This window comes from Arachis hypogaea, chromosome 18 (assembly GCF_003086295.3).
Source record: "Arachis hypogaea cultivar Tifrunner chromosome 18, arahy.Tifrunner.gnm2.J5K5, whole genome shotgun sequence".
Lineage (NCBI taxonomy): Eukaryota > Viridiplantae > Streptophyta > Magnoliopsida > Fabales > Fabaceae > Arachis > Arachis hypogaea.
Window position 1 is genome coordinate 38,038,034 of NC_092053.1, and position 21,309 is coordinate 38,059,342.

Consider the following 21,309-nt stretch of genomic DNA (forward strand, 5'->3'; position numbering starts at 1 on the left):
TTTTTGGTTTTTTGGTGACTTTTTGATATTTGACTGTTTGCCGAAAAAAGCTTGGACCTTTCTATGATCTTTGTGTTTGCTTGTCGCTGTAATGTGTTATCTGCCCTGTTTTCTTTCTTTTTCGTTTTTTCTTTTTCGTTTTTTTGCCTACTCCTGGTATTCTTGTTTGAGGCTTCTTAGGGCTTTGCATGTTCTACTGTCGCTTCTGGCTGTTTTTTTTCTGAAAAAAACTGTATCTTGCTCACAATTTCAAAAGATTGCCCCCTTGATTTCTGCCCTGTTTGGTGGCTTTCCTTGTTGCCGTACCTTTGTAGGGGATGACGATACCCATAATTTGATTTTTGCCTTTTGTTCGGAGTGCATTTTCTTAACTTTCCTCTTGATGCTTTTGTTTGCTTTGTTAGTTCCGTCTGAGACTTGTGAATTTTGGGAGGTAATTATTTTGATGATTTTTTATTTGTAACTCGTGGCTTTCTTCTCGGAGTGTTATCTTCCTGTTAGGACGTGTAGAGATGTAAACTTGTAGGTTTCCTTGAATCCTTGCTTCCTAACTTGTCCCCAAAAGGATGCCCCTGGATCTTTAGTACGGGTCTGGGGTTTCCTTTTGTTTGTATTGCTCTGTGTCGTGCTTGTCCGAGCTGTTCTGAGATGTTTTATTTTTTATTCGAGATGTTTTGGGTTAGTAATCTATTTTCTTCTCTTCTTGCTGTAGGACTAGTTGACCTCATGTCTTCTCGCAAGAACATTGTTGAGACATCTTCCCAGGTCCCTGAGGGCATGGCCGATTGGGTGGATTCAATGGTTCTTTTGTGTGTTTCTTTGGTTGATGCTGAATTTTGTCAGCAGCTTAGGCAATTTCATAGGGTCTATAGTAGTGTTGGTGAGGAAAAGAATTACGAACTTGTACCCCCCACTTCTGAAGAGAGATTTTGTTTCTCTACTCGGGTTGCTGGAGATCGCCCTTTTTTCTATGCTTACAATTTCTTTTTTGGCCAGATGAGTATCACCCTTCCTTTTACTAATTTTGAGACCAACCTGTTATGGTCCTGTAATGTTGCTCCTTCCCAACTTCACCCCAATTCCTGGAGTTTCATAAAAATCTTTCAATTGTTGTGTCATGGGTTCGGTATTCCTGCTTCGCAATCCCTTTTCTTCTATCTCTTTGTTTTGACGAAGCCTGGGGTAGTTAAGAAGAAGGCCACTTGGGTTTCTTTCTGAGCTTCCCAAAGAAAAAAGGTCTTCTCTATGTTTAATGAATCTTTCTGTGATTTTAAAAATTACTTTTTTAAAGTCCGAGCTGTTAAAGGAGCTCGGCCGTTTTTCCTGGACGAAAATGACGAGCCCGCCTTTTCCTTGGAATGGCAAAAAGACGTGAGGGTATCTAGATATTCATGGAAAATGTTGGATGAGGTTGAGCAAGCTTTCGTGACTGTTCTGGAAGAGACCTGGGGTCAGCATCCCCATTTCGACACAAAGAAGTTTTTAACCAACCCCTCTCTCCTCCAAACTGAGCTGGGTAGTTAATTTTTTGATTTTTCTCTTTTGTCTGCTCCTATACTGTTTGTAAGCTTTTTTCTGATTTATTAATTGATTCCTTACTATTTGTGTTGTACTTGCAGAGATGATTAAGGATAATGAATATATGAAGGCCTTCAAAAGGGCGAAGAAAGCTACCGCAGCCAAAAACGTCTTGGCCAAGGCGGCCGGGGAGGGATCATCCCAGACTCAGTCAAAGCCGGCCGTTCCGAGCTCACCTGGGGCGAGGAAGGTAATCCCGACTCTCCAGGTTCGTTTGATTGATCCTCCCCAAGCCTTTGTTGCTACTTCTGGTGCTCCTCCCAACAAAAAGCAAAAAACCATTGAGCCTTTCAATCTTGATGCCCCTGATTTTGACGCAGTCGAGTTTGTAGATCAGTAGATCGGTCCTTACGGTGTCCTCCCTATGGATGATGTATCACTTCTTCGCCATTTGGACTTTATAACTCGGAGTAGTGTTAAGATGGCGCACATGGGGCTGCCTTGTACCGAACTTCCCAAAATCTTCCTCTTCATGCCACCAAAGCCTTCATGGAGGAGGCTAAACAGGAGTTTGATCGGATGAAGGGCTTGAAGGAGGGGCTCAAAGTGAAAGTGACAAAACTGGAGAAGGAGCTGGAGAACGAGCAGGCTAGCTCCCTTGCCTTGGCGGCTTCTGTGAGGTTGGCCGAGGACACGGCATTGAGGTATAAAGACAGCTATGTTACATCCTATCGGGAGGTAATGCGTCTGAGGGAGGAGTTGGAGTCTGCCCGAACTGATTACTCCGAGCTCCAAGGTCACCTTGTCGGCAGCGTGAATGCTGCTTATGAGAACCTGAAGGAGCAGGTTCGAATTCTGGCTCCCGAGGTCGATCTGTCTCTCTTCAGCCTGGACAATATTGTGAGGGATGGTAAGATTATCCCTGATGACTCGAATGATGATGATGTTGAACCTCCCCCTGCGCTTGCTGCCAAAGTGTCAACTTCTTCAGTTCTTTCAGCTAATGTCGGTCATCTCGTATCCGATCCAGACTGTCAAATCCTTAATCGAGATGATAGGACCGTGGATGCTGTGTCCATTCAGACTCGCCCTCCTTCTCCCCGTGCTGATGCTACCGGGAAGGCTTCTGATGTTTAACTGAACTTTTTTATCTTGGTTGTGTAGATAGCCCGGCTTGTGGGCTTTTAAACTTTTTATTTTGTAAATTGTATTTTGCTGACTATTGATACTTGTTTAGTTGCTTGTCTAGCAACCTTAGGCTAAAAAACAAAAAATAGCTTCCAAGTTCTTGGGGCTGATTTGGGTAGCCCTTTTGAATTTGTTTTTATCACAACTTCGCGTCTTTAGTATCATATCGATCTTTATCTCGTCTAGACACTTTTTCTAGGCTTTTGGTAGTGCTTGGGGTCTTGTCGCTCGATCTCTTTGAGTGGCTTTGGTGCTCTTAGCTTTGATACCTTTTGAGGCAAAAATTATGTTATTTTGGACCTTTTGTGAGGTCTCTGGCAAGTATTACTTTTTGTAGCCTTTGCACTTTATGTAGATCGACTTCGTTGTGTTGGATTAAGTTATTTTGTAATCCTCTATCTTGGACTTTGTTCAAGTCTCTTTCAGGGATTACTTCTATAACTTTATGTTTTGGACCGACTTCGTCATGTCGGATTAAGTTATTTTGTAATCCTCTTTTTTGGACCTTGTTTAGGTCTCTTTCAGGGATTACTTTTATAACTTTGTGTTTGGGCCGACTTCGTCATGTCGGGCCCTTCTAAGTTACTTTTGTAATCCTCTTTCTTGGACCTTGTTCAGGTCTCTTTCAGGGATTACTTCTATAACTTTGTGTTTTGGGCCGACTTCGTCATGTCGGGCCCTTCTAAGTTATTTTTGTAATCCTCTTTCTTGGACCTTGTTCAGGTCTCTTTCAGGGATTACTTCTATAACTTTGTGCTTTGGGCCGACTTCGTCATGTCGGGCCCTTCTAAGTTACTTTTGTAATCCTCTTTCTTGGACCTTGTTCAGGTCTCTTTCAGGGATTACTTTTATAACTGTGTTTTGGGCCGACTTCGTCATGTCGAGCCCTTCTAAGTTAAAGTAATCCTCTTTTATAGGGTTGGCTAGACCTCTTTCCAAGGTCTACTTATAACTTGGTTTGACTTGGTCCGACTTCTTAACGTCGGCTAGTCTTTTAAGTTATTATTTAGCAATCCATCAGGACCTCGTCAGGTCCTTTCTCCGGATAACTTTCGATAACTTCTTGCATTATTCTGTCTTCATCTTTGCCAATTTGTAGAAGGTGGATTAAATCCTCGTTTAGTCGACCTTTAGATGAATTTGGTTTTCATCTTTGTTGGTCTTTATCGTGATCGTGCAGTGAATTTGTTTTTCACTTTCTGCCAATCGGTCGCTTTATAATCGGACGATGAATGTTTCAGATTAATGCGTCTTGAAAACTTTGTAGAACGTCTGATATATTTTATTTAAAAGAAAATGAAAATGTACATATAGAGTTCTCTGGATCTCAACTTGGTGCCTCATTAAAAAACCTTTTCAGGAAAAAGAGTGCATCCTATGTTGAGATCTTTTACCTTTTCTAGCTATAGTACCTTCTTAGGTTACAGGCGTGCCACGACCTAGGAAGTTCTCGCCCGTCGAGTTTGGATAGTCTGTAGTAGCCCTTCCCAAGTACTTTTATGACTCGGTAGGGTCCTTTCCAGTTTGCTGCCAGCTTTCCCTCTCCGGGTCGAGTTGTTCCAATATCATTTCGGATTAGGATGAGATCATTCTCAGTGAAACCTCTTGGCACTACCTTTTGATTATATCTAGAAGCCATTCAACGTTTTAGTGCTTCTTCCCTGATCTGAGCTCTTTCTTGAATTTCAGGAAGTAGGTCGAGCTCTTCCCTTTGAAGTTGGGAGTTGGCTTCTTCATTGTAATGGACCACTCTAGGCGACCCTTCCTCGATCTCTACCGGGATCATTGCCTCCGTTCTGTATGCTAATCAGAAGGGTGATTCCTTTGTAGTGGAATGTGGCATTGTTCGATATGCCCATAGGATTTGTGGAAGTTCTTCAGCCCAAGCTCCCTTTGCATCTTGTAATCTCCGTTTTAGCCTAGCCAATATGACTTTATTAGCAGCTTCGGCTTGTCCATTGGCTTGAGGATGTTTGACGGAGGTGAACTGGTGCTTTATATTCAAGTCGGCTACTAATTTTCTGAAGCCTGCATCTGTGAACTGGGTGCCATTGTCTGTGGTGATAGAGTATGGAACCCCGAACCTTGTGACGATGTTCCTATATAGGAATTTTCGACTTTTTTGAGCCGTGGCGTTAGCTAAGGGTTCTGCCTTGATCCACTTTGTGAAATAGTCTACCCCTACTATGAGGAATTTAACTTGTCCCAATCCTTGGGGAAAGGGTCCGAGAAGGTCGAGTCCCCACTTCGCGAATGGCCAAGGTGAGGTTACGCTGATGAGCTCCTCTGGTGGGGCGATATGGAAGTTGGCATGTTTTTGATATGGTGGACATGTCTTTACAAATTCTGTAGCCTTCTTTTGTAGAGTTGGCAAAATAAAATCCTGCCCGAAGTACTTTTTTGGTGAGTGCCTGTGCTCCGAGATGATTGCCACAGATGCCACTGTGTATTTCTTCTAGAACTTCCTTCGTGTTGGAAGTTGGTACATATTTTAGCATTGGTATTGAAATTCCTCTTTTGTATGGAGTATTATTTATGATAGTGTAGTATTGTGCCTCCTCTTTTAACCTCTTTGCCTCCTTTTCATCTGTAGGGAGTGTTTCTGTTTTGAGGTAGTTAATTATGAGGGTCATCCATCCTTGATCCTGACCTGCTATGGTTAGGACTTTTTCCTCTTCCGAGATTGACGGGTTCTGTAGCATTTCCTAGATGAGGCTTCTATTGTTGCCCCCTGGTTTAGTGCTGGCTAGTTTTGAGAGTGCATTAGCTCGGGCATTTCGTTCGCGGGGTATTGGCGGATCTCATATTCCCCGAGTTGTCCGAGTTATTCCCTGGTTTTATCCAAATACTTTTTCATGGTGGGATCTTTGGCTTGGTAGCTCCCTGTTATTTGTGAGATGACTACTTGTGAGTCGCTGAAGATGATGAGTTTTTTAGCTCCCACCTCCTTAGCCAGCTTCAAACCAGCTAGTAGTGCTTTATATTCCGCCTGGTTGTTCGAGGCAGGGAACCCAAATTTGAGGGAAAGCTCAATTTGGGTTCCTTGGTTGCTTTCAATTATCACACCTGCGCCGCTTCCGGTCTTATTCGAGGAACCGTCCACATAAATATTCCATTCTATGGGGGTTTTCAGGGTGTCTGTAAATTCTGCAATGAAGTCGGCTAAGTATTGTGATTTAATGGTTGTCCGAGCTTCGTATTGAAGGTCGAATTCGGACAACTCGACTGCCTATTGTAGGATTCTGCCTGCTATATCTATTTTCTGCAATATCCCTTTTATGGGCTGGTTGGTCCGAACCTTAATGGTGTGAGCTTGGAAGTACGGGCGGAGACGTCGGGATGTTAATATGAGTGCATAGGCAAATTTTTCTATTTTTTGGTAGTTCAGTTCGGATCCCTGTAACACTTTACTAATGAAGTATACAGGTTGTTGCCCTTTGTCGTCCTCTCGAACTAGTGCTGAGGCTACTGCCCGACTTCCTACCGCGAGGTATAATATGAGTGGTTCTCCTTCTCGTGGCCGAGATAAGATAGGTGGCCGTCTCAGAAATCTTTTGAAATCTTGGAAGGCTTGTTCACACTCTTTTGTCCATTCGAACTTCTTTCCTTTCCTTAGAGTAGCATAGAAGGGAAGAGATATTATCGCTGACCCCGCTAGGAATCTGGATAAGGCTACCAGTCTCCCGTTGAGTTGTTGTACCTCTTTGACACAAGTTGGGCTCTTCATGTTGAGTATTGCCTGGCATTTATCCGGATTTGCCTCAATTCCTCTTTGTGTGAGCATAAAACCTAAGAACTTGCCTACTTCTACTGCAAAGGTGCATTTTACAGGATTGAGTCGCATGCCATGCTTTCTTATAGTGTCGAACACTTGGACCAGGTCGGACAATAATGTCTCTTCACTTTGTATTTTTATTAACATGTCGTCCACATAGACTTCCATGACTTTTCCAATATGATCTAAAAAGACTTTATTCATTAACCTTTGATAAGTAGCTCCCGCGTTCTTGAGACCAAAAGGCATCACAATGTAGCAGTAATTTGCTTTTGGTGTTAAAAACAAGGTTTTTTTTTATCGGGTGGGTACATGGGGATTTTATTGTATCCGGAATATGCATCCATAAATGAGAGGTATTTATATCCGGAGGAGGCATCTACCAGAGCGTCGATACTTGGGAGTGGATAAGGGTCTTTTGGGCAGGCTTTGTTGAGATCTGTATAGTCGGTGCACATTTGCCACTCTCCGTTTGATTTTTTCACCAAGACGACGTTAGCTAACCATAGTGGGTACTTGACTTCTCTTATGAATCCTACCTCCAGTAGAGCTTGTACCTGCTCTTTCCACAGCCTGGGATCTTTCGGGTCCGAGCTTTCTACGCCTCTGTTGTACTGGCCGAGATCCAAGGTAGACTGCTAGCTTATGACACATTAACTCGGGATCTATGCCTGGCATGTCTGCAGCCTTCCATGCAAAGAGGTCGACGTTGTCTCGTAAGAACTGTACAAGTAATTCTTTTATTTTTCTTTTTAAAGTCGTGTCAATATTGGTTGTTTTGTCCGGGATGTCTTCGATCTGGACTTTCTCTATTTCACCTTCAGGTTGTGGACAGAGTTCTTCTCGCCTCTGCACTCCACCGAGTTCGATTGTGTGGAATTCTTCTCCTCTTCCTCTGAGGTTTAGACTTTCGTTATAACAGCGGCGCGCCATCTTCTGATCTGCTTTTATCGTATCTATCCCTTTTGCAGTTGGGAATTTCATGCATAGATGTGGAGTTGAGACTATGGCGCCGAGTTGATTTAATGTTGTTCGACCTATTAGGGCATTGTAGGCTGAACTCACGTCGACCACGATGTAGTCTATTTTGAGTGTTCTGGATTGGTTTCCTTTTTCGAAGGCTGTGTGTAGCGGGATGTATCCCAGTGGTTGCACTGGAGTGTCTCCCAATCCGAACAGGCTGTTTGGATATGCTTTGAGTTCTTTATCTTCCAGGCAGTTTTGAATAAGATATCGGCGGAGCTCCCTTTGTCTATCAGTATGCGATGGAGATTTGCATTAGCCAGTATAATGGTGATGACCATGGGATCGTCGTGTCCTAAGATGATGCCGGATGCGTCTTCCTTGGTAAACGTAATTGCGGGGATGTCGGGTGCTTCCTCCTTTTCTTCGACATGATATACTTCCTTGAGATATCTTTTTCGAGATGATTTGGAGATTCCTCCTCCTGTGAATCCTCTGTGTATCATATGGACATGTCTTTCTGGCATTCGAGGTGATCGCTCGGTTCTTCCTACCTCCTCGTCTCTTCTCTTTTTTCTTTGCTCATCGTCTCGGGTGGCCAGAAACCGATCTAGTTTTCTTTCTCTCACTAATTTTTCTATGACATTTTTTAGGTCAAAGCATTCGTTGGTGGAATGCCCACAGACTCGATGGTATTCACAATATTCATTCCGGTTTCCTCCTCCTCTTTTGCCTTTGAGTGGTCGGGCTGGGGGTATTTTTTTTGTGTGGCAGACTTCTTTGTAAACATCCACCAGGGACACCCTAAAAGGGGTGTAATTATGATATTTTTTAATTTTTTCCCCTTGTCGATCTTCCTTCTTTTTGGACTCTTTGTCTTTTTCTCGGTAGGTGAATCCGGATTTTGAGGTTTCTCCTAGTCGAGAATTTTCTTCCATGTTGATGTATTTCTCTGCTCGTTCCTGCACTTCGTCTAGAGATGTGGGGTACTTCTTTGATATGGATTGGCTAAAAGGTCCTTCTCGCAGGCCATTGATGATGCCCATGATGGCGGCCTCTGTTGGTAAGCTTTGTATGTCTAGGCATGTTTTGTTGAATCTTTCCATGTAGTTGCGAAGACTTTCCCGATCTCTTTGCTTGATTCCCAGTAGACTGGGGGCGTACTTAGCTTTGTCTTTTTGGATGGAGAATCTGGCCAGGAACTTTTTGGCTAGATCATCAAAGCTTGAGATGGACTTTGGAGGTAGGTTGTCGAACCATCTGATTGCTGTCTTTGTGAGAGTTGTTGGAAAAGCTTTGCAGCGAACTGCATCTGAGGCGTCGGTGAGGTACATTCTACTTCTGAAATTGCTGAGGTGATGGTTGGGATCCGTAGTGCCATCATACAAAGTCATATCTGGAAGTTTGAAGTCCTTAGGAATTTTGGTCTTCATGATTTCCCTAGTGAATGGATCTTGATCTTTGCGTGAGTTGTCCTCAGGGGTGGTCCGAGTAGCTCTTGCTTTGAGATCGGCTTCGAGTTTTAGAAGTTTAACTTCTAATTCTCGACGTCGTCTTACCTCTCTTTGTAGATCCTTCCCGACTTCTCGTTGATTATAGGTTTCTTTTTCAAGTTGCTTTAATCGATCTTGAAGCGCTTCTATCACTCCCGGATTTGATGAATTTTTGTCCCCGTTAGATTCTGGAGTGTCTTTTAGCGTAGTGTCTACGTTTTGATGCGGTGTCCTATCTTCCAGATCTGAGTCGTGATCGTTGTCATGATCGTCCGCCATGGTGCTGGAATGACTTCTAGGTTTCCCGGCAACGGCGCCAATGTTCCGAGGGTTACCAGAAACTGTGGGTCGATCTCGGACGAGATCTTCTGTGCTGGTCGGTGTTGACGTATCCGGCTGGTGAGTGACAGCCGGAGCTATTGTGTCCGACTTACTGGACTGGCTACACTGCTGATCCTTCGTCACTGGAGGGTGGGGGGTACCTGCAAGGGACTCGATGCTTAAGTTAGCAAGGGTATTAAGCAGGTTTTTAGTAGAATCAGAGTATGAGTTATACCTGGGTGCTCTAGTGTATTTATAATGGTGTAGAGTGACCTTTTTAGATAAGATAAGTTAGTTATCTTATCTTATCCTATCTTTGAGTTGAGGTCAGCTTATCTTTTAAGGGAACCGCCCTTATCTCTATAGGCTTGGACTGCCTTTGGATTGGGGTCGTGTTCCTCTATTTGGGCCCTTTACTGGGCTTTCCTGTCATTTTGGCCGAGCTCTTTGAGAAGAGGTCGGTTTGTCCTGACCTGAAGAGGTCGGTCGCTTTGTTGGTAGAACATCCCGGGTTGGACAGCTCGACCCAGGGTATGAACAACCACCATAAACGAAAAAAAACGGAAGCGGAAGAAAGAACACGCAGCACCGGTTGATCCGCCAGCTGAAGGTGGCAACTCGACAAGTCGCCGTATCCCCTTGCTCATCTTTGAATACACCGAGGACGGTGCAAACTTTTAAGTGTGGGGAGGTCGTCCAACCAGTAGGCATTTTTGGGTGACAAATTTCTTATCCCAACACTTTTGCATTTCATTTTTTTTAGGTCTTTTAGAATTTTTAGTTGTATTTTCTTATTTTGTATATATATATATATATATATATACATACATACATACATAATAAGCTTAGTCAAAATAATGAAATCTCCCAAGAAATTTACTTATAAGGCCCCAATTGGTTTGAGTAAAATTTTTTCATTGAACTTGCTTGAATTATATCTTGTGGAACATGTTTTGAGTTAAGAACACAAGTTTGTGAGTTTTGAGCCTAATGGTGTGGTTACATCTTATAACCACTTATTTTCCTTCTTGTGTGCATTATTCTCTTTTTATGATTGTAATCTTTGATTTGTTTAATTCTTTATATCCATTATTTTATGTATATATGCATTTATATGATTGAGGCCATCATTTCATTTAGCTCACTTACCCAAATAGCCTACCTTTTATCAACCATTGTTAGCCAACTTTGAGCCTATGATTAACCCACTTGTTCTTAATATTAGCACATTACAAGCCTTAAAGTGAAAAACAATAAATGTCTTTAATTTGGATCTTTGATTAGTTCAAGCTAGTGAGTGTGCGCATCATTCAAGTGTGGGAAAACTTGGGACATTGGTTAGGAAAGGGTGTGTGTTGTATCTTTATTGAAGATCTTGGGAATTGGATACATACTCATTATTAATTAAATATAAAACCATATACATTGATACTTTTGTATATACTTTATTGCAAAAAGAAAAAAATGAGAAAAATAAAAAGAAAAAAAATAGATACCAAAAGAAAAATAAAAAGAAAAAAAAATAGATACCAAAAAAATAGAGAAATCATGGAAAATCAAGGATTTAGGATGCATTCAATGACGCGAACACGTGAATTTGAAGTCGTATGGCAACACGTACGCGTATATGATGCGTACGCGTGGATAGCAAAATGTCAAGCTACGCGTACGCGTGACCCATGCGTACGCGTTGGTACTCGCACGTGACTTCATTAAAGTAAAAATGCTAAGGGCGATTTCTGGGCTTCCCAGGCCCAGATCCAACTCATTTTTGAAGCCTATTATATGAAGAATTGAGAAGAGTCAAAGGGGGGGAGGGAATCACATAGTTTAGTTTGGAGAAGCTTTTAGTTAGTTTCTAGAGAGAGAATCTCTCTCTTCTCTCTAGAATTAGGTTAGATGTAGATTAAGATTTCTTAGATCTAGGTTTAATTCATGCTTTGATTTACTTTTCCTTTCTAATTTCTTGTTTCTCTACCTTTACTTTCCTAGTTTTATACTTTACTCCTTGTACTTGTTTACTTATTGTTGATGCACTCTTGTTCCTTCTATTTTCTTTTAATGCAAATTATGTTTCATGTTCCTTTATTGTTGATTTGAATTGTTGTTGTTAATTTTCTTGCAATTGATAGTGTAGATTTACTTTTCTTGTAATTTTATCTTGCTTTCCTTTTATACCTTCCAAGTGTTTGATTAAATACTTGAAAGGATGTTAGAGTAGATTTTAGTGTTCTTGGCTTGGGATGGTAACTTAGGTGAACTTGAGTTGCTAATGTCCAAATGTTGATAATTGGTGTCCATCAACTCTAGCTTTCCCTAAATTAATTAGTGAGAAGGTTAGGACTTATGGATTAGGATCAGTGTAGCTCATTTAACTTTCCTTCATTCGTTGGAGGATGACTTAATAGGATTAATCCTTGCAATTATCATGTTGTGGTTAGTGACAAGGATAAAGATCCTTGACCATCATTCCTTGCCAAGACCTTTTTATCATTTGAGTTTCCATTTACGTTCTTGCCATTTACTTTTTATGTTCCTTATTCCAAAACCCCAAACACTTGTCCCATAACCAATAGCAAGAACACTTTCCTGCAATTTCTTTGAAAGACAACCCGAGGTTTGAATACTTCGGTTACTATTTTTATTGGGGTTTGTTACTTGTGACAACCAAATTTTTGCATGAGAGGATTATTTGTTGGTTTAGAAACTATACATGCAACGAGAGTTTATTTGAGAAATTCTTTACCAACCAATTTTTCACTCATCAGTCTACATAGACTTTCATCAGCTTTCCAATGTGGTCGGCAAATACCTTGTTCATTAACCTCTAATATGTAGCCCTTGCTTTCTTTAGTCTAAACAGCATTATTACATAGCAGTAGTTTGCTTTCGCGGTTAGGAATGAGGTTTTCTCTTGGTCGGGTTTATGCATTGGTATTTGATTGTATCCCGAGTAGGCATCCATGAAGGAAAGGTATTTGTATCCCGAGGATGCGTCGACTAGGGTATCGATGTTTGGGAGGGTAGGGGTCTTTTGGGCAGGCTTTATTGAGGTCGGTGTAGTCTATGCACATTCGCCAGTTACCGTTGGGCTTTTTTACCAGCACGACGTTGGCCAACCACAGTGGATACTTAACCTCCCTTATGAACCCTGCCTCCAGCAGGGCCTGCACCTATTCCTCCACAACTTGTGATCTTTCTGGACCGAGCTTTCTACGCTTTTGTTGTATTGGTCGAGACCCGAGGTACACGGCTAGCTGGTGGCACATTAAGCCAGGATCTATGCCAGGCATATCCGCGGCCTTCCAGGCAAAGAGGTCAGAATTCTCCTTTAAGAGCCTGACTAATAGCTCCTTTAGGTTCTCTTTTAGGTTCGCTCCTATACTTGTCATTTTGTTTGGGGTGTCTCCGACCTATACCTCTTTGGTCTCGCCTTCCGGCTGAGGACGGAGTTCTTCGCGAGCCCGGGGTCCTCTGAGTTCAACAATGTTAGCCTCTTTTCCTCTGGTATCGCCTTTTTGGTTCAGGCATTCTTTGTAGCATCGTCGTGCAAGTTTCTGGTCTCCTTTGACGGTGGCTATGCCCTCCGTGGTTGGAAACTTCATGCACATGTGTGGGATGGAAATTACCGCGGCGAGCTGGTTCAGGGTCGTTTGGCCGATGAGGGCATTTTACGTGGAGCTTACATTTACTTAGTGTTCTAGACCAGGCTCCCTTCCCGAATGTGGTATGTAGCGAGACATATCCGAGGGGTTGGATTGGAGTGTCTCCCAGCCTAAATAGGCAGTTGGGATATGCTCTTAATTCTTTTTCTTCGAACCCGAGCTTATTGAAGGCGAATTTGAATAGGATGTTTGCCAAGCTTTCCTGGTCGACCAGTGTTCGGTGGAGGTTGGTGTTGGCTAAAATGATAGTGATTACCACGGGATCGTCATGCGTGGGGATGACGCCAGCATCATCTTCCTTGGTGAAAGACATGGTGGGGAGGTCGGGCGACTTATCCCCTTCTCCAACATGGTATATCTCTTTGAGGTGCCTTTTGTGTGATGACTTTGAGATCCCTCCCCAGCGAATCCTCTATTGATCATGTGAATGTGCCTTTCCGGGGAGCAAGGGGGCGTTCGGTCCATCCTCCCTCTTCGTCCCGCCTCCTTTTCCTAGGGTCGTCCAATCTGCTAGCTAAGAATCGATCTAATCTTCCTTCACGGGCCAACTTTTCTATGACGTTCTTTAAGTCGTAGCATTCGTTGGTAAGGTGCCCGTAGATTTTATGGTATTCATAATATTCGGTCCGACTTCCTCCCCTTTTGTGCTTGATTGGACGGGGTGGGGGGATCTTTTCTATGTTGCATATTTCCCTGTAGACGTTGATGAAGGGATTTTTTGATGGTATAGAATTTTACAATTAAAATCTCGTTGTAAGTATAGTTTCTAAACCAACAAACAATCCTCAATAAAAAATTTGTTTGTCACAAGTATAAACCCCAATAAAAATAACTGAAGTATTCAAACCTCGGGTCGTCTCCCAAAGGAATTGCAGGGAAGTGTTCTTGTTATTGGTTATGGGACAAGTATTTTTGGGGTTTTGGAATAAGAAACATGAAGATTAAATGGCAAGAAAGTAAATGGGAATTCAAATGATAAAAAGGTCTTGGCAAGGAATGATGGTCAAGGATCTTTATCCTTGTTACTAACCACAACTTGATAATTGCAAGGATCAATCTCATTAAGTCATCCTCTAACGAGTAAAGGAAATTCAAATGAGCTACACCAATCCTAATCCACAAGTCCTAGCCACCTCACTAATTAACTTAGTGAAAGCTAGAGTCAATGGATACCAATTATCAATACTTGGACATTAGTAACTCAAGTTCTCCTAAGTTACCATCCCAAGCCAAGAACATAAAAATCTACTTTAACATCCTTCCAAGCATTTTATCAAACACTTGAAAGGTATAAAAGGAAAGCAAAATAATATTGCAAGAAATTAACAACAACAACTCAAATCAACAATAAAGGAAAGCAAACATAAATTACATTAAAAGGAAAATAGAAGAAATAAGAGTGCATCAACAACAAAGTAAACAATTACAAGAAGTAAAATACTAGACTAAGAAAGCAAAGGTTAAGAAACAAGAAATTGAAAAGGAAAAGTAAATCAAAGCATGAATTAAACCTAAATCTAACAATTCCTAAGCTACATCTAACCTAATTCTAGAGAGAAGAGAGAGCTTCTCTCTCTAGAAACTAACTAAAGCATGGTGAAACTCCCCTATGTGCTTCCCCTTGACTCCTCTTGAATTCTGCATGTTTAGGCTCAGAAATGAGTTGGATTTGGGCCTGGGAAGCTCAGAAATCGCCCCCAATGTTTTCACTTTAATGAGGTCACGTGCGAGCATCAACGTGTACGCATGGGTCATGCGTACGCATCGATTGGCATTTTCACTTCCCATGCATACGCGTCATGTCACGCTTACGCGTCGCAATGCGACTTCATATCCATGCGTGCGCGTCGTTCCACGCGTGCGCGTTGGTGTATGCACTCCCAATCCTTGATTTTCCATGAATTCCCCACTTTGTATGCTTTTCTCTTCACTCCTTTGATCCATTCCTAGCCTTTTTAACCTGAATTCACTAACTAACACATCAAGGCATCTAGCGGAATCAAAGGTGAATTAAAATTAGCAAATTAAAGGCCTAAAAAGCATGTTTTCACACTTAAGCACAAATTAAGGAGAATTTATAAAACCATGCTATTTCATTGAATAAATATGAGAATAATGGATGAAATCCACTAAAATTAAGCATAAAATGTACCACGAAATTGTGGTGCATTAAATCTCGCCACACTTAAACCAAGCATGTCCTCATGCTTAACCAAGAAAGAGACAAAGGGTACTATCATTTATTCAATGCAAATAAACTATATGCAATCTACCTACATATAACTATCTAAATGGATGCAATTACGTGGTCAAAATAAATCACTTCCCAAGAAAACCAATATAAGCATAAGGGCTAAAGGTATTAACAACCAAGCCAAACCACAATTGAATTGAGTTATTAAAGATTATACAAACTTGCAAGAAAAGAGATGATCATAGGTGAAAATATGTAATTGAGCAATCGAACCCTCACCGGATATGTATCCGCTCTAGTCACTCAAGTGTATAGGGTTGATTCACTCAATTCTCCCCTAATCATGCTTTCCAAGATTTGTTTTTTATCTAACAATCAACAATTATTTCATGCATGCATACAAATATCATGAGGACTTTTCATAAGGTTGTAATGGGGCTAGGGTCAAGGTAGGATGCATATTTGGTCAAGTGGACTTGAAATTTGAATCTTTGATTAACCTAAGCTTCCCACCTAACCTATATAGCAACCTATATAATTCTAAACAAACCTAACTACCCATTCTTCACTTATTCACACACTCATGCATTCTTTTCTTGATCATAACTCATATGCATTGATTATTATTGGACTTCACGTTGGAGCATTTTGTCCCCTTTTTATTTTTTTATTTTTTCTTTCTTTTTCTTTTCCATTTTTTTCTTTTTTATTTTATTTTCTTTTTGTATATATATTTTTTCTTTTTACAATAAAGTATATACAAAAGTATCAATGCATTTGGTTTACATTTAATCATCACATGAGTATGTACCCAATTCCCAAAGTTTTCAATGAAAAACTCAAAATACACATTTACCTCAACCAATGTCTCAGGTTTTCCCATACTTGAATGATACACACTCACTAGCCTAAGCTAATCAAGATCCAAATAAAAGACATTTCTTATTTTTTGCTTTAAAGCTTGTAATGTGATAATATTAAGAAAAAGTGGGTTTATCATAGGCTCAAAGATGGCTAACAATGGAAGATAAAAGGTAAGGCTATTTGGGTAAGTGAGCTAAATGAAATGATGGCCTCAATTATATAAATGTATGTATACATAAAATAATGGACATAAAGAATCAAACAAATCAAAGATTACAATCATAGAGAGAGAATAATGCACACAAGAATGGAAATAAGTGGTTATATGATGTAACCACACAATTAGGCTCAAAACTCACAAGCTTGTGTTCTTAGCCCAAAAATCATGTTTCACAATGTATAATTCAAGCAAGTTCAATGAAAAATTTTTACTCAAATAAATTGGGGTTCCCTATAGAAACATTTCTTGAGAAATTTTATTATTTTGACTAAGCTTATTATGTATACATATGCAAAATAAGAAAATGAAACTAAAAATCCTAAAAAACCTAAAAAAATAAAATACAAAAGTGTTGGGATTAGAAACTTGTCACCCAAAAATGCCGACTGGTCGGACGACCTCCCCACACTTAAAAGTTTGCACCGTCCTCGGTGCATCCAAAGATGAGCAAGAGGGTACGGCGACTCTCCGAGTTGGCACCTTCAGCTGGTGGATCAACCGGTGCTGCGTGTTCTGTCTTCTACTTCCATTTTTGCTTATAATGATTCATCCTGAAAATAGAAGGCAGGATAGTAAGAAAAGTAAATGCAAAGTAAGGAAGCATACATTGTTGGAATGAGGTAAATCACTAGAATGAAGTGAGTAAATTAGTGTGACATTAATGAAACAAGTGTGTGAGTTCTAAGATGCATGTAGTCTAGAACACACACTAGCATGGAAGCTACGTCACAAAAGAAGCATACACTTCACTCATTCGAGTGTGCTTGAAATACTTCAAAGTAAACTTGTAAGTTAAGACAAGCAATAAAGAAGCATAAAAGTATTCCAGCCAAAAATATATGGACGCATATGATCAAGAAACACAATGTATTAAGATAATTGCACAACATCCATCATGAAATTGCCTAATAAAAAAAAAGGTTCAAATCATATGGTGGCCAAATCATGCAATTCAAAAAGATTTAATATTCATTAAAGGCAATTCTCATGTACTTGGTATCCAAAACATTAAGCGTTAGGAGCTCAAAACCAAGTAGCAAATTGCAACCTCAACAAAGAATTCAACAATGAATAATAAAAGTAATTATGCTAAAATAGCATTCAATTAATAATAAGCAGCAATAAACAGTAAACAGAATTAATAATTCAACACCTATAATGAAAAATAGAAATTCAAACAAAAATGAAACTAGCTAAACAACTAACTAACTAAAAAGAATGGTTACAAATAGTATTTGGTAGTGTTGGATGATGGATGAGAGAAGGAAAGAAGAGAAGAGAAGAAAGAAGAAGGAAAGAAATGGAAAGAAGAGAAGAAAAGAAGATGATGAAAGAGGGCGATCCACGTGTACGCGTGGAGTGACGCGTAAGCGTGGGGGTGGTGAAATGGGTGCAACGCGTACGCATGGGTCACGCGTACGTGTGGGTCATGCAAACGCGTGATGGGTTATTCAAAGAGGCGACGCGTACACGTGGGTCACGCGTATGCGTGGACAGAGTTGTGCCTCACGCACAAAGTTGGCATGAAGTAGGCACAACTCTCTGGATTTTGTATGGAGGTGGAAATTTTGAATCCACGCGTACGCGTGGGTGACACGTGCGCGTGGATAGTGGAAAAGCTTGTGGTCACGCGTATGCGTGGGTGACGCGTACGCATAGGTTGGTGCTCTGTTTTTCAAAATTTTTCCAAGTTCTTACACCAAACCAAGCATTCCAAACCTCCAAACAGCTACCAAAACACCATAAAACATTATCTAACATATTATACTACCAATTAAACTCAACAAACCAAACAAAACATGAAATTAAGCTAATTTCCAATATGTACAAAAGAAAAAATGAAAAAATTTTACCATAGTGGGGTGTCTCCCACCTGGCACTTTTCTTTATTGTCCTTAAGTTTGACTTATAGGGAGCTCCTCATCAAGGTGGCTTGTGCTTGAATCCATCCTTGAACATCCACCAATGCTTGGACTTCCAATAAGCTCCATTCTTCAAAATTAATCGCTCTAAGCTTTGATGGGGTTCTTCACAAGCTAAGGGCTCCCAAAATTGATCCTCATGTATTCCCGGATCCCAAATCTTGTTTCTACACCTATCTTCAAGTTGATCATCATTATTCCATTTGGGTGCCATAATCTTGGAATTCTCACTCAAGCGACCAAACATCATCCTAGACCCAGACAATCTAATTCTACAGCAACCCTTGCTATTAAGCCTTGAACATGCAACCATCATGAACTTTGATGTATAATGCCAACCACTAACCATCTCCCTTTTGCTCTTAAAGCCACAAAGAGCTCTAAGTTGCCCATCCGTCTCAAGTAAACCATATTCAAGTAGAATCTTAAAGCTTAAGGACAAGAGATTTACCCACTTGATTGAAAGAATGGATGGTGATGACTTAGGGAGAGGTGTTTCCAATGTCCTTGCAAGCTTCACTCCCTTGTGTTCTTCCTTGATTACCTCCACCTCTTTACAAACTTCTTCGAATTCAATCCTTTGTTCATCAATTTCATCTAACTCTTCTCCATCACTCAAATCATAAATGGGAGGATGAGAGAAATCTACCTCCACATTGCTTTCTATCTTACTGGGAGAAGGTTCTTCAAGTTCAAAGGATTCACCACCAAGAAGGTTTGATGCATGATCTTCATCACCAAGGGAACTCAATTCTTACTTCATTCCTTCCAAGTCTTCATTCAACAATTGTTTTGGAGGTTGTGCACTCTCCTCCTCAACATCAAATTCAATCTTCTTGGAGGGGTTTTCTATGACTCTAGATTCCCATGGTGGTTCTGCATCTCCTAAGTCTTCAACCACTTCTTCCTCTTCTTCAACAATCATAGCTTCCTCTAATTGTTCCAACATAAAATCTAACTCCTCATTTTCCACCGGAGTTCCTAATCTCTCCTTCATGCTATGCTCTTCAATTGATTCTCCACATGTGGCCATGGGAGTTCCTTGAGTGTTCAAGCATTGGGAGGCTAATCGGTTTACCACCTTGTCCAAGGCGGCCGTGAATTCTAGCACCTCCCTTTGCATTTCTTCTTGCCTTTGAAGGAATAAAGTGAGAGAATCATCCATTGGGGCTTGGGGTGAATAGGAGGGTTCATTATTTTGGAGAAAGGGTTCATAATAGGAATGTGGTTCTCCTTAGTAAAGGTATGGAGGTGTTGTGTATGGAATGTGTGGTTCTTGGGAGTAATTGTATTGGAATGTGGGTGGTTCTATGGGTTTTCTCTCATAATGGTCACAACGATGCGGTAAAGGTGATTGGTGATATGATGGATGAGGGTCATAGGAGGGAATTTGGTAAAAAGGGAATTGTGAGTATGGTTGAGGGCTATGTTGAGGAGGTGGTTCATAAGCATGTGGTGGTGGTTGTTGACATGCACAACGAGGAGTACCACATCCGTTATATTGATACGCATTAGGATTGGAATTATACCTATATAAGACCGGAGGAGGTTGTTGCCAAGAAGGTTGTCTATATGCTTGAGGCTCATCCCACCTTTGATTGTTCCATCCTTGATGCATATCTTCATTGTAATCTCTACTTCCTACAATATAGTTGTAACGAAACTCATATCCAAAAGGGTGAGAATTCATAGTAGCAAGGGAAAGTATAAACAAAAACTAGTAACAAATAAAGAGAACAAACTCCTACAACTACCAAAAACTAGCAAACCAACAAAAGAGCAAACTATTCACAATATAAACATACGTACAATAACCAATAACAAGGCACACATTTGCAATTTTCCAACAATGGTGCCATTTCGATGAAGGGATTTTTTTGATGGTATAGAATTTCACAATTGAAATCTCGTTGTAAGTATAGTTTCTAAACCAAAAAACAATGCTCAATCAAAAATTTGTTTGTCACAAGTACAAACCCCAATAAAAATAACCGAAGTATTCAAATCTCGGGTCGTCTCTCAAAGAAATTGCAGGAAAGTGTTCTTGTTATTGGTTATGGGACAAGTATTTTTGGAGTTTTGGAATAAGAAACATGAAGAGTAAATGGCAAGAAAGTAAATGGAAATTCAAACGATAAAAAGGTCTTGGTAAGGAATGATGGTCAAGGATCTTTATCCTTGTTACTAACCACAACTTGATAATTGCAAGGATCAATCTCATTAAGTCATCCTCTAACGAGTAAAGGAAAGTCAAAAGAGCTACACCAATCCTAATCCACAAGTCCTAGCCACCTCAATAATTAACTTAGTGAAAGCTAGAGTCAATGGATACCAATTATCAACACTTGGATATTAGTAACTCAAGTTCTCCTAAGTTACCATCCCAAGCCAAGAACACGAAAATCTACTTTAACATCCCTCCAAGCATTTTATCGAACACTTAGAAGGCATAAAAGGAAAGCAAAATAAGATTGCAAGAAATTAATAACAACAACTCAAATCAACAATAAAGGAAAGCAAACATAAATTGCATTAAAATAGAAGAAATAAGAGTGCATCAACAACAAAGTAAACAATTACAAGAAGTAAAATACTAGACTAAGAAAGCAAAGGTATAGGAACAAGAAATTGAAAAAGAAAAGTAAATCAAAGCATGAATTAAACCTAAATCTAAGAATTCCTAAGCTACATCTAACCTAATTCTAGAGAGAAGAGAGAGCTTCTCTCTCCAGAAACTAACTAAAGCATGGTGAAAACTCCCCTATGTGCTTCCCCTTGACTCCTCTTGAATTCTGCATGTAATAGGCTCTGAAATGAGTTGGATCTGGGCCTGGAAAGCTCAGAAATTGCCCCCCAGCATTTTCACTTTAATGAGATCACGTGCAAGCATCAACGCGTACGCATGGGTCACGCGTACGCGTCGATTGGCATTTTCACTTCCTACGTGTACGCGTCATGTCACGCGTACGCGTCACCATGTGACTTCATATCCACGCGTGCGCGTCGTTCCATGCATGGGCGTCGGTGTATGCACTCCCAATCCTTGATTTTCCATGAATTTTTTACTTTGCATGCTTTTCTCTTCACTCCTTTGATCCATTCCTAGCCTTTTCAACCTGAATTCACTAACAAACACATCAAGGCATCTAGTGGAATCAAAGGTGAATTAAAATTAGCAAAATAAAG